Here is a 13,054-nt window from a genome sequence, read left to right as displayed (position 1 = left end):
AGCCAGAGAGAAATACTACCAAAGTGTGCAAGGTGATGGTCCACTAGGAGATAGACATTAGCAGAATATTAGCATCTGGAGCAGGCCATGACTACTAAGACATCATCCAAGTTACGCAAACCAACAAATCCTCATTTTGTCTTGAACTCATAGGACCTCCGTTTGTCACCTGCAACAACATGAGAGCTAACTAAAAGGAAAAATGACAGAAAATAGAGCAATGCATTCTGTTCTGAAACACAATACACTATTAACCTTCTAGGTTTCCTGTTGAACATTCCTTAAGCAGCACAACACTAGTAAGTGAGAAAATAGGATCATGTATTCCAAACAGATGTTGTCATCAATGACAAATAATGCTTTCATATATCTCAAAGTAATCTCGGCCAAATCCCTCATGGGTAATCCAGCAAATAAATTGAAAACTATACAGTCAGCACTAAATAAGTGGGAATGCAGCAGCAATCACAGAAACAATACCCACAGCACAAACACCATTCTTACCTGAAAGATGCCTTAATTTACAACTCTGGATAGCCTCTGTTAAACTGGTCTTGTCACTTAAATATAGTAAAATGACATCAGGTTATTTTTAATATGATTGGTGCTAAAAATGGTCCCAGTTATTCTCATGTAGGCATTTGCAAGTTTGCCAATTCTGTAAACATACACACACAGTGGAGTATAGTTTTGGCATTGTTGTGAAATTTACTTTCATAATATCACAATATATTTTCTTGAGATTTTTCTTTCTTGCTTGAAGTTGTGTTTCTAAAAACTTATTTTTTTCAGGGAAAAGAGACAGGGGGAGAAAATGTGAAAGAAGAAGAAGGAGGGGGATGTGATGGAGAAATATTTTATATCTTCTAAGGCTTCCATAGTATTTTATAGTGTGAATAAATCATAATTTATTCATCACTTTCCCTATTACAGCTTGGGATATTTCTATCCATCATTCATAGATGATGATAAATAGCACTGTCATGTATTACAAACATCTCTTACACAATTATCTGTGTATTTCTCAGGGATACAATCCAGGAGTGATGTTATAGTTAGTTTGCTTCTCTGATGCTGTAACAAAACACTGACCAAAAGCAACTTGGAAAGGAAAGGGTTTGTTTGACTTATGGGTTATAGTCCATCATCCAGGGAAGCCATGACAGGAACTCAAAGCAGGAACTAGAAGCAGGGACCATAAAGGAATGCTGTTCACTTGTTCCCTTTCTTATACAGTTTAGATCCACTTACCTAGGGATAGCACTGTACACAGTGGGCTGAACCATCTGATATCAATCAAATATAAATAAAATCCCCCCATGGACAATAATTTCCCCCACAAGCTAATATTATGGGGGAAAGTCCCCAATTGAAGTTGTCTCAACCTCAGTGTCTCTAGTTTCTAACAAGTTCATAACGAAAACTAACCAATATACTTTGGTAAATGAGTCATGGAACAAACAGAGTTTCAAATGCTCTATGTCATATTATGTGGGTGTACAAAGTAGATTAAGCAATTTCCATTTCAAAGTAATATTGAAGCCTTTACTATTGAGAAACAATAGAATCACACCATGAGCGATCATATTATAAATCTCACAATATGGAAAAAATAGGGATATATGAAAACTTAATGTATTATATATAATCTCACCATTTCACCTTGCTTTCTTACCAACTGATGGGATGTGGATATCTTGTAAATTTGGAACATTTTTTAACATATACTGTTAAAGATTCAGAGGAAAAGATGCAAAAACATGAAAGAGGAAAAGAAAGACTGCTAATAATATAGTTCAGAGCATGACAACCTACCCCGAAATTAAAACAAACAAAACAACTGCACTGTAGCTGTGCGAGCATCCCTCCAGGGCCTGAAAAGGAGTCAAAAGTTTCTATACGAGGCTATGTCCTTCTCTGTCTCTCCCAGCTATAGTCAAGGTGATTCTGAATATACAGACTCAAGATATACTTCCTTACAATATCTCAGAAGCTCTCCATTTTCATCTTATGGACATTTTTCAATCCATCATGCTTGTGTATTTTGGTTCTTTGAATAAGAATGATCTCATGAGCTCATATGTTTGAATACTTGGTCCCCAGTTCATGGAAATCTATGTAAAGGATTAGGAGGTGTGGCTATGTTGGCGGAGGTGGTTCACTGGGGCAGGCATTGAGGTTTCAAATGATTCCTACCATTCCCAGTGGGTTCAGTGCTTCCAGCTTGCAGTTCAAGATGTGAGCTCTCTGCTGTTCCTGCAACCACACCTTAATTCTACCATCATGGACTCTAACCATCTTGAATCATAGGCCCAATTAAATTCTCTCTTTTATAGGTAGCTAGCCTTGGTCAGTGCATTTTATCACAGCAGCACAAAATTAATAAATACACTTGCGTATCCAGACAAAGCTCTTACTAATTTCCCTGAAATTCTCAATGCTCTTCTATTCTCCAACTTTATTTGATACACTTTAGTCTGCCCTCTGGTTTTCTTTCTTCCTTTCATTAACATCAGGTCTTTAGACATGCCCAGAAAATTCTTTCCCTGTCCAATGTCAAGGGTTCACTTGCTCAGGTACCTCTATCCTAATGTTTCATATGACTTCCTCCAAGAAAATGTAAGCATCCTCCCTGGGCCTAGAGAGCAGTCAAAAGTTCCCAAAGATCCATGTTATTCACTACCAGATCCACTCTGTTGTCCCACCCTCACTCTCAGAACTATGACCTCTTCTCAATACAGAATCATCAACAAGGATAGAAACTTGCATTCATGATTATTAAATTTCCTAATGATCTAAACAATATAACATGGAGACTCAAGACATAGACAATAAAAAGATCATGTTAACATCTATTCTTCCTCCTTGATGTTTTCCTTTCAGATACCCCTATTACATTTCTAGGGGCATTTTTTCTTTCTTTCTTTCTTTCTTTCTTTCTTTCTTTCTTTCTTTCTTTCTTTCTTTCATTATTTCTTTTTGATTTTTGAGGCAAGGTTTCTCTGTGTAACAGCAGCCCCGACTGTCCTGGAACTCACATTATAGACCAGGCTGGCCTTCAACTCACAGAGCTCTGCTTGCCTCTGCCTCCCGAGTGCTGGGACTAAAGGCGTGCACCACCATCCAGTTTGTTGATTATTTTTAATATAATGTTGTCATTAATTCTTTAAGTGATTCATACATGCGTACAATGTATTTTCATCATCTCCATCCCCCACTCTTTTCAGATTATCCTCTATTCCCTTACAACTGTGTTCTTTCTCTATTCTTTTTAAGTTCATTTCTGCTTGTAACACATCCTATCCAAAACAATTCCCATGCTTCATTTCCACACAGGGAGAGGCTAATGTATTAGTCTAGCTTCTGCTCCATGGGAATCTAAGGTCAGGAAAGAGATATGCTTGACTTGAGAGATATTGTTATAAAGTTCTTTTTGTAATGAACCAAAACCAGGATAAACAAAATTTATTATTATTTGAGACTATTAATTTCTCCTAATCTAACTTACTTAGTTTTAACATCGCGCAATATTTATTAGTGTGATAAATATAGAACATCTTTAATGACTGCTTTCACTACCATTTTGGTTTCTATCATTAAAAGTAACCCGAAGAGGCTTAGAAAGATGGTTCAGTGTGTAAGAGTGTTCATTGTCCTAACAGAGGACCCACACTTGCTTCCCAGCACCCAACAAAAAACTCACAACTCCCTGTGACTCCAACTCTAGAAGGTCTGATGTTGTTCTGGCCTCAAAGGAACTACGTGCAACACACACACACACACACACACACACACACACACACACACACACACACTTAAATATAAGACAGGTATTTTTAAAAACAACTCTACTTGTCAAACATTTTCAAAAGGTAAGTAGGGTCCCCAACCCTAGACAAAAAAACCTACAGGGAAATAGGAAATTTTAAGAGTGGAAAAAGTAGTCTTTTATAAAAAAGCCCCCATATCATCTATTTAATACCAAGTAGTCAGTCCTGAGCTCCTGCATATACAAGTAATATTATAAGGATGGAGCATGTAATATATTTCAACTGCCGAGGCCTTGAATTTGAAAGAGATGATGAAATGGGGTTGGAGGAAAGAAAAGGATGAGGAACTCATATAATTATATTTTTACTTCCAAAAATTTAGATAGATAGATAGATAGATAGATAGATAGATAGATAGATAGATAGACTGATAGATAGGAGAGTATGAGTCTAGTCCTACCTAATAGCAAACATGGAGACTTCATCTTGAATTTAAATAAACCATCTGTGATGGTTAATTACCATCATCAATATGTCTGTACTTATAGACAACCCTCTGCATGTGTCTGCTGGCATGCTTCCAAATAGATTAAACTGAGGGAGAAAGGAAGCCTACGCTTAAGGCAGGTAGTACTGTCCCAAGGGCTGCAATCCTGGACTAAAGAAAAGAGAGAAAGCAAGCTGAGTGAAGCATTCGTATCTCTCTGTTTCTTGACCTCAGACACAAAGAGTCACCTGAATCTCCTGCAGCCACACTTTCCCTGCCGTGATGGACTTCACACTGTGAACCAAAACAAAACCTTTCCCCCTTAAGTTGCTTTTCACAAATACTGTCTTACAGCAATGAGCTAAGAACTATCACACCACCTTTCAATTTATTTATAGTCCATAGAATTCGACTTTTTAATTCCTTTAAACACATTTGAAATTCTCCCAGTGGTCCTTCTTCTCTCCTTCCATACTTCAATAGCACATACAGCATTATCAATTCCCTACCAAAGTACCTTATGATTATGGAATTCTCCTAGACTAAAAAACGTCCACGTATAGATAATGAGTGCACATACTCACACAATATGCAGATATTGTATCTTTAAATTTCCAAACTGATTCAGAAGATTAAGTATTTTTGGATTTCAAATAGTAACACCAAAGATATAGAACTTTAAGAGTATGCATACATTCATTTATATCCTCTCTCTCTCTCTCTCTCTCTCTCTCTCTCTCTCTCTCTCTCTCTCTCTCTCTCTCTCTCTCTCTCTCTCTCTCTCTCTCTCTCTCTCATGCTTATGTGTGATTTTAGTTCCTGAATGCATCCTCTTGTTATAGGTAAGTCTTATTTGAAGAGAACCAAAATTGAATTTTTTTTCCATGCACATGCTTTTAAAGTTAGCTGATGGCCTTGGTTTCTGTCCTCTAGAACATTGGGAGGGAGGCCAGTACAAGAACTTCGGTCATGGAATAGCTCTACTCTTGCTTCTGAAACAACTACTAGAATCACTAATAAGAATGACCTCAGTTGTACACATCCAACTCTTTTGCTCCCTAGAAGGATGAGTGTAAGGATACTTTTGTTAAAGGTTTTTGTAATCACCAGATTTTTTTATGCTCTGAAATCAGCTCAAAAGCCACACATTGTAAGGAGTTGAAGAAATAGCTCAGCAGTTAAGAGCCCTTGTTACTCTTGCAGGAGACCCAGGTTCAGTTTCCAGTACCCAAATCATGATTCATGACCATTCATATTTGAGTTCCAGAGGGTCTTACGCCCTCTTGTGATTTCTATGGGCACCAGGCTTGCATGTAGTACACAGGCAAAGCATTTATTTGCCTAAAATAAAGTAAATAAAATCTAAATACTCAATTTTTTAAAAGAAAAGCAAAAACCAAAAGTGACTGACATGAATTTCAAAAATCTAGAGTCCCCCAAGAAGTTGTCTACCTCTCCATGCACACTGCTCTCTCGTCCAGGGAAACCCTGGTTCAGAAGGCCCATAAGGAATCCTGGGCTCAACAATACAAAGTATGAGACCTCAACATTATCTTCCTCTCTCAGTCTTACTACGATGATGGGCCAACTGACCTTAAGATAAATTATTCTGAGAAACATGAAGATTTAGAAGAATTATTTCAAACTACTTTATAAAATTTATTGGATTATAGTATAAAGATATGGAAAATATAAATCACACTAAAAATTAATATTTTCCATAGCCTTTCAACTGAAGGTTTGTTGAGGGAATAGTATTATCATTAATATATAAAACTCTGTTACTCACTTATAATCAACCTCTCTAATCAAATCAGAATAACAAAATATTTCTTTTTTAACAGTTTTTCAAAAACTTGAGAGATTTATTAAAATGGATTTCTTGCTTCTCTGGGCCTCTGTTTCCTCAATTTTAAAAAGATTAGAATGGATGATGTCTAGAGTTATTTCAAAGATGACATTCAATCTTTTTGGTGGCGTAAGTTTTACCTTTTACATCTCTAACATAATACACATCTGAAGATAAAATCCTGCAATAAGTTTATTTAAAATATACAACCAGTCAACCAGTTCTCCATATCCAAAATTTCATATGTATTGATTCAACTAATAGTGTATATAGAAAACATTCTAATAAGAAAATGTTATTTGTGTTTAACATATTCAAAATTTTATTTCATTACTCCCTAAATAATACACTATACTAATTATACCTAAAGCATTTATACTACACTAAATATAAGTAAGCTAGAGGTGACTGTGATGGAGAAGTGTCTATGTGTTACTTTTATTAATAAAAAACTGCCTTGGCCCTTTAAGAGAACAGAAAATTAGGTAGGCAGAGTAGACAGAACAGAATGCTGGGTAGCAGGCAGTGGGGAGACGCTTCAGGCAGTCGCCATAGTGAGTAGCCATGCTTCTCCTCTCTGAGATGGACGCAGGTTAAGACCTCTCTTGGTAAGTCACCCTTCGTGGTGCTATATAAATTACTAAATATGGGTTAAAGCAAGATATGAGAATCAACCAATAAGAAGCTACAGATAACGGGCCAGGGGCCAGGCAGTATTTAAATGAATACAGTTTCCGTGTAATTATTTTGGGTAAAGCTAGCCGGGTGGCGGGACACAGCCCCGCCGCTCCATTCTACATGACTGAAGATACATTAGAGTAAAAAGTAATGATAAAGGAATTTTCTCTACCATTTCTATAAGGGTCTTTGCCATCCGTAAGGATCATGGAACCAAACTAGCAAACCGAAAGATAAATATTTGAAGAGGGAGCCAGCAGAATAGAGACCGCTGACAACAGTTGCGAACTGAGGAGGTCAAGGCACCACTATGATAATTGCAGATGCCTTCCCCAAAGTCTGAGACACATGCCAATAATGTCAAGCTGATGATGCCACATGATGTCACCAGGATCAGTCTTTGGAGAGCTTTATCTCCCTTCGAACGAGAAGCTCTGAAAACAAACATTGTGCACATGGAAAGTCTGGAAATCGTTGCTAGAAGAGAATGCTAATTTGGAAGGAGATCACTCATATGGAAATGAACATTTTTTAGAAACCATATTTTCACCTCTGTACCTAACGGGACTGCCTTCGACCTCCCATTATTATGGAATGTCGCTTCACTGAAGGTGCTACCGCTCTCATCAATTCAAATGCCACTGTAGCTCTGTTCCCAAGAGCCGCAAGACAAGCGATTCTCAGCAGCCATCACAGAGGCACCAGATGGAAACTCAAGGGATAAATAAGTACATTTATACTACAGCAGGGGATTTCAAAACTCCCTTTCAAACACAGCCAATTAAGATACGGAAACTCTGACAGGACTTCCAACACAGAGTAAGAATAAGAACACACCGTTCGTGTCACTATTTTAATTGGCTCCACACCGGGAGTGTTTTCTAAGCATTTGAAATCAACTGCTGCCAGAATGCGTAAAATATACTTAGACATCTAAAGCAACATGTTACGATTCTGAGGGCCGCAGAGATTCCACCGTGCCTTTTGCCAGTGTCACATTGTTTAGGAGACAGAAAGGGCATCCTGCCATGAACTGATCTTGACTCTGTAATCAGGTAGAAAACCAGGAACCATAAAATAGAAAAAAAAACTCCCATAGAAAAGTGGGACAGAGGCTGGTAAGACTGGTCAGTGGGTAAAACTTTGTCACACAAGCCTGGCGACCTGGTGAAAGGAGAGAACCAACCCTATACAGTTGTCCTCTGACATCGACACGTGTGTAGCGTGTTGTGCTTGCTCAAATACACATGTCATGCATTCACACATGCACACCACTTAAACATGAAATAAGTCCTTTAAAAAGAACTGATTAAAGCTGTTCCAAAGTATATAAGCAAGCCAATAACAAAGGCAGATATGAGTATTCAGGAGATATGAGAAAATAGTCACACTTAATCTATGAGAATACAAAGGGAAATAATGATGAGACCCACATGGAGACAGAGAAACAAAGAGATTCCTAACTTCTAGACAAGGATCTTCAGGAAGAGAAATTGGGCCTGGAATGGCCAATATCATCAAAATTTATGGCTATGAGGACAGACGAGGTAGGGAACCCTACTGCACTTGTTTTGCTAAATGTTTGTATTGTCAAACTGACTTCTAAATGTTTATGTTTCTACTCATAGCCTGATGTTTCCCTCAAGCTTGGTCAGAAGCATCTTATTGCAGTAGGTATTAGTTGAAGCAGAGACTCACACCTGTTCACGGTTCTGGGAAGGAGAATCTTGAGTGTGCAGCCGTAGATAGGATGTTTACATCAACACTGCACTAAAGGCTCAGGGAACACTGTGGAGGAGGGGATGAAGGGGATGTAAGAGCAGGAGCGTGTTATGATATGCTGTCCACGGGACATGACATTTCTGTTGCACTCATGAACTCATAGAGGCTATGGTTACCTGCACAAGTCAAAGCAAATGGAAAATTCCAACAGGACTGACTGGGGAAGGGGCTACGGAGGCTCTACCTCTAGCTGAGCAGTTGCTGGGTCCTGGGGAAGGAGGGCTGCTTTACTTTGGGACAGATGCCACCAGTAGGTTTCCTACATCCCAGTGAATGATACCCCCCTCCCACAAACACACATAACATGTGTCAATAGGCAGTACTAATTGGCATCAGGGAGTTATAATTTCAAAGGAGAACATGAGGAAGTTGGGAAGGAGATGTGTTTACAGGAAAGCACCGAGGGTAGATACAGGTGAGGAGTGGAAATAGATAACATTGAGATGCTGTATACATGTATAAAATTTTCAAACAATAAAAAATACTATAAAAAAGAAAATTATTCTACTATAGCAAACACAATAAAGGCAAACATGGTATATCTCATCACATCCTGTGCTTTCAAGAACGCAGTACACATGCTGGGTGGTGGTGGTGCATGCTTTTAATTTCAGAACTCGGGAGGCAGAGGCAGGCAGATCTCTGTGAGTTCTAGGCTAGCCTGGTCTACAAGAGCTAGTTCCAGGACAGTTATGGCTGTGATACAGAGAAGCCCTGTCTCAAAAATGAAACAAAACAAAAAGAACACAGTACACAGGAACCAATAGGGTAAGGTCAGTTGTAATATGTATTTAGAAGACATAATTCTGGTAAATTTCATGTAAACATGTGATGCCAGGAGTCTCACAGGTGATAGTCTGTCAGTTATAATTTTTTAATAGGGTGATACATTTTCTTTAATGGCTGAGAAATACTTCATTGTGTAAATGCATCACCTCACAGGTTAAATGAGTGGAACTGAAAAAAATATCATCCTGAGTGAGGTGACTCTGACCCAGAAAGACAAAAAAAGACTATTGCCTTGCTGAGACATCGTCAGAGAAGCTTCCTTCTACAGAAGATAAGATCAGAGACCCACAACCAGACATTGTACAGAGAATGACAGACCTTGGAACACCCAGTCCAAAATGGAATATCTCTATCAAATTCCAGCCCTCAGGGAACAGGGGATCAATCCTGCAGAAGAGGGAGCAGAAAGAATGTACAATCTAGAGAGGATGGAAGACATCAAGAAAACAAGTCCCTTTAAGTCTCATAGGAACTTACAGAGACTGAGGCAGCATGCACAGGGCCTGCACAGGTCTGCACCAAATAAGGTCCTAGAGCTGATAGGGGAAGTAGACATGTGGCTCCATAAATAACCCAGAAACAGTCTCCAATTGATAACCATCTGCAAATGAATAATTAGTTTCCTCCAAGGGAGTTTTATTGGGGAAACAAACTACTCTTAGGGGAAGACTCTATGGGCAGCAATAGATGGCCAATAAAAAAAAAAAAAAAAAAAAAAAAAACAAATTCAGTGCTGGATCTGAAGATTCCTTGTCTCACAGTTTCATATCAGGGCTTTTCTTGTTTTCTAAATTATTATTTTATTATTTTTTATTTATATACTTTTTTCTTCTTCTCTATTTTTACCCTAAATATTTTTTCATATATATTATGGCTTCTAGGTTAGTTTTTTTTATGGAATTTCTGATTACATGAAGAAGTGGGTCTCTATTTCTTCTGCCTTCTCTTGGGCTCTTTTCCTTCTATTGGTTTGTTTGGTTCTAGTCAAGTGTGTTAGGTTTTGTTTTACCTAGTTATATTTTATTTTATTATTGTCCCACAGAAGCCTGTTTGTTTTATAATGAGAGGCAGAAAGGAGTAGATCTGGGTGGAAGGGAAGATGGGGGGCAGCTAGGATGAGTAGAGGAAGAGGAAAACATAATCAGAATACGTTATGAGGGGAAAATCTATTTTCACAACAAAATAGCTACACGGCTACATGGGGACATGCACAGAATTTTCAGCATAGACAGTAATTTTTATAGCAATAATAAGAAAAAGCAAAACTGAGGATACCCGCCATATATCACAATGGACAAACGACATATTTTAAACAGAAGCCTGAGACCCATCTCTGAGATGGTGTTGAATGAAATAACAAAAGATAATATAAGATCAGTAGCCCATAGAGGTTAAGTAAATTAAAACATCATACCCTATAAACTAATGCTACACAAAGAACAAAAGTAACTCTAAGAACCTAGAACATGTATTTCAGAGTACGTGTAGAAAGGGGATTTAATAAACCTAAGCTTTGGATAAATAACAAAATAAAGATAAATTAAAGGGGACAGAAATTCCTGGGGCTAATAAAGGACACTTGATCCACGCTAATATGTGTGAAAAGCTCAAAATTCGACAACTGGCATCCAAAAGAGGGAGAAAATATCAAACATGCCTTCTCTTAAATACAACCCTACCTTCTTATAGGATGTCATGTGCAACAATGAGAGTTAATGTTTAACAATGGAAACAGAATAAAAGATGCAGAGCGTGAAGTCTTACATAGGTAACGTCTAAGATACCACCAAGGCAACTTGCCAGTCATCAGCCGCGAATTCACACTCCCAGGTACCGGAGCGGAGACTGGTAAACACAGAAAGCCATCCAAATACGGATGCTCAAGTTGGACCACTGTCATTTCATTGTCCTCGAAGAATGCTTTAGAGATCTTGTATACGGAGATTATATAAAAGGGTGAGACTCGAGGGGCATTCCCGTAGACATTTCAGAAGCTGATCCCAACGGAACCCACAATGCAACTTCTCCTCAACAATGTTAAATTTATTTGAAGAGTCCTGACCTTAAAACTGTTTACAACATACTGCTACAATATCGTAGATGTTCTTGATCATAACAAATTTTATATTTGAAGATTGTTTCATTTTTAAGTGACTTGCAAAGGTAAAGCAACGACTTCTACTAGTTAATTCTGTTAGGGTTATATAATAGATACATAAATGTTACCTGGCTTTTAGGTTATGTTTGTTAGACTCAGGTAGAGTAGGATAAAATGTAATGATAAAGGAGAAAAAATTTGTTAGAGATCCAATTATAAAATAGTAAAAAGTGATCTTTTAATATGTCACTAATGAGGGAAAGGTAAAACTGGGCTATTCCAGCTGCATTTTAATCAATAACAGCAATAACCTAGCAATAGTTGTACAGCCCAGAAGAGCTCCACAGGCAACAAAATTAGATCCTTAGGTTCTGGCAATCTGTGAACGCTGGACAGATATTGCTGGAATAAGATGCCCAATATAACTTACAACAAGGAAACAGTAATTCTAGTTCATAAGTTTAGCGATGTCAATTCGAATTTGGGTGGCCTTGTTATTTTGGGGTACAAGGTAAGTCAGTGTGTCACAGGGGAAGCACAAGGTGGAGGAAACCCACCCTCTTCATGACACTCATAAAGAAATAGAAGACAGAATGAGCCAGAAGTCCCACCAACCACTTCAAGGTTATACTGCTAAAGACTACAGCATCCCAATATACCCTGTTACTAAAGGTTTCACTGGTCCAATAGTACCAAGCTAGGGATCAAGATTTTACCTCCCATAATTTTTGGAATCATCCTACATCCAAACTGTAGGACTATATTCCAAGGCATCTCATTATATTTTAAACACTGCATATCCATGAGGTGGTAGCTCTATTGGTCCTGCTGTGTATGGGAAATGTGGCTGAAGCAGAAGTCGCTGGTTCAACTCTCTTCTATTTTAGTCAAGTCTTCCTTTGACATGGAAGGTCTTTTATAATGGATTTTACATCAGGAAACAATCTGAGCATTAGTTGAATTGTGAATTTCTATATGAACAATTTCATGCATCAAAAACACAGAGAAACATAGAGCACTGTATCAGAAACACAAATGTGGGAAGATTAAAAAGAGAAATATGCCAGGCACCTGAGCGCAAGCTCACCTTGGGTTCTATCCTTCAATGTAATGTCTGGCTATTCTTTGACATCTGCAAACCTTTCTATGCAAAAAAAAAAAAAATCTTGCAATATCCCACTCATATCTAACAATAGGGATTCCAGAATGCGAGGAAGTGCTAAATAAGAAAAGTTTTAAGTCTTGCGAGAAAATCTAAAACATTTTTAAAGAAATGAGAGAACATGTTGCCCTCCTGAGCAATAGGCATAACGAGATCCACACTGCAGACCACGAGAGAGAATGTGAGAAAATAAATGTCTATTGCTGGAACAATGTCAAGTGTTATGAATTCAATAAGAACCGAGGCCTATGGAAATAGAAGAGGTAGAAAGACCGCTGAGCATATGGAATGAATATCAAATAGAAAGAAAAGTCAAAAACAGCACTCCTCGCTGTGAAAAAGCAAGCACTGTATATAAGAAGACCTTAAGCAGAAATTTCCAAATCCCAGACCAGGCTTCTTCTCAAACATAGGGTTGGTGAGTTTGGGAATTCCAAAT

This window comes from Arvicola amphibius, chromosome 4, assembly GCF_903992535.2.
Source record: "Arvicola amphibius chromosome 4, mArvAmp1.2, whole genome shotgun sequence".
Lineage (NCBI taxonomy): Eukaryota > Metazoa > Chordata > Mammalia > Rodentia > Cricetidae > Arvicola > Arvicola amphibius.
The sequence above is the reverse complement of the archived record's forward strand: the minus strand, read 5'-3'. Positions refer to the sequence as shown.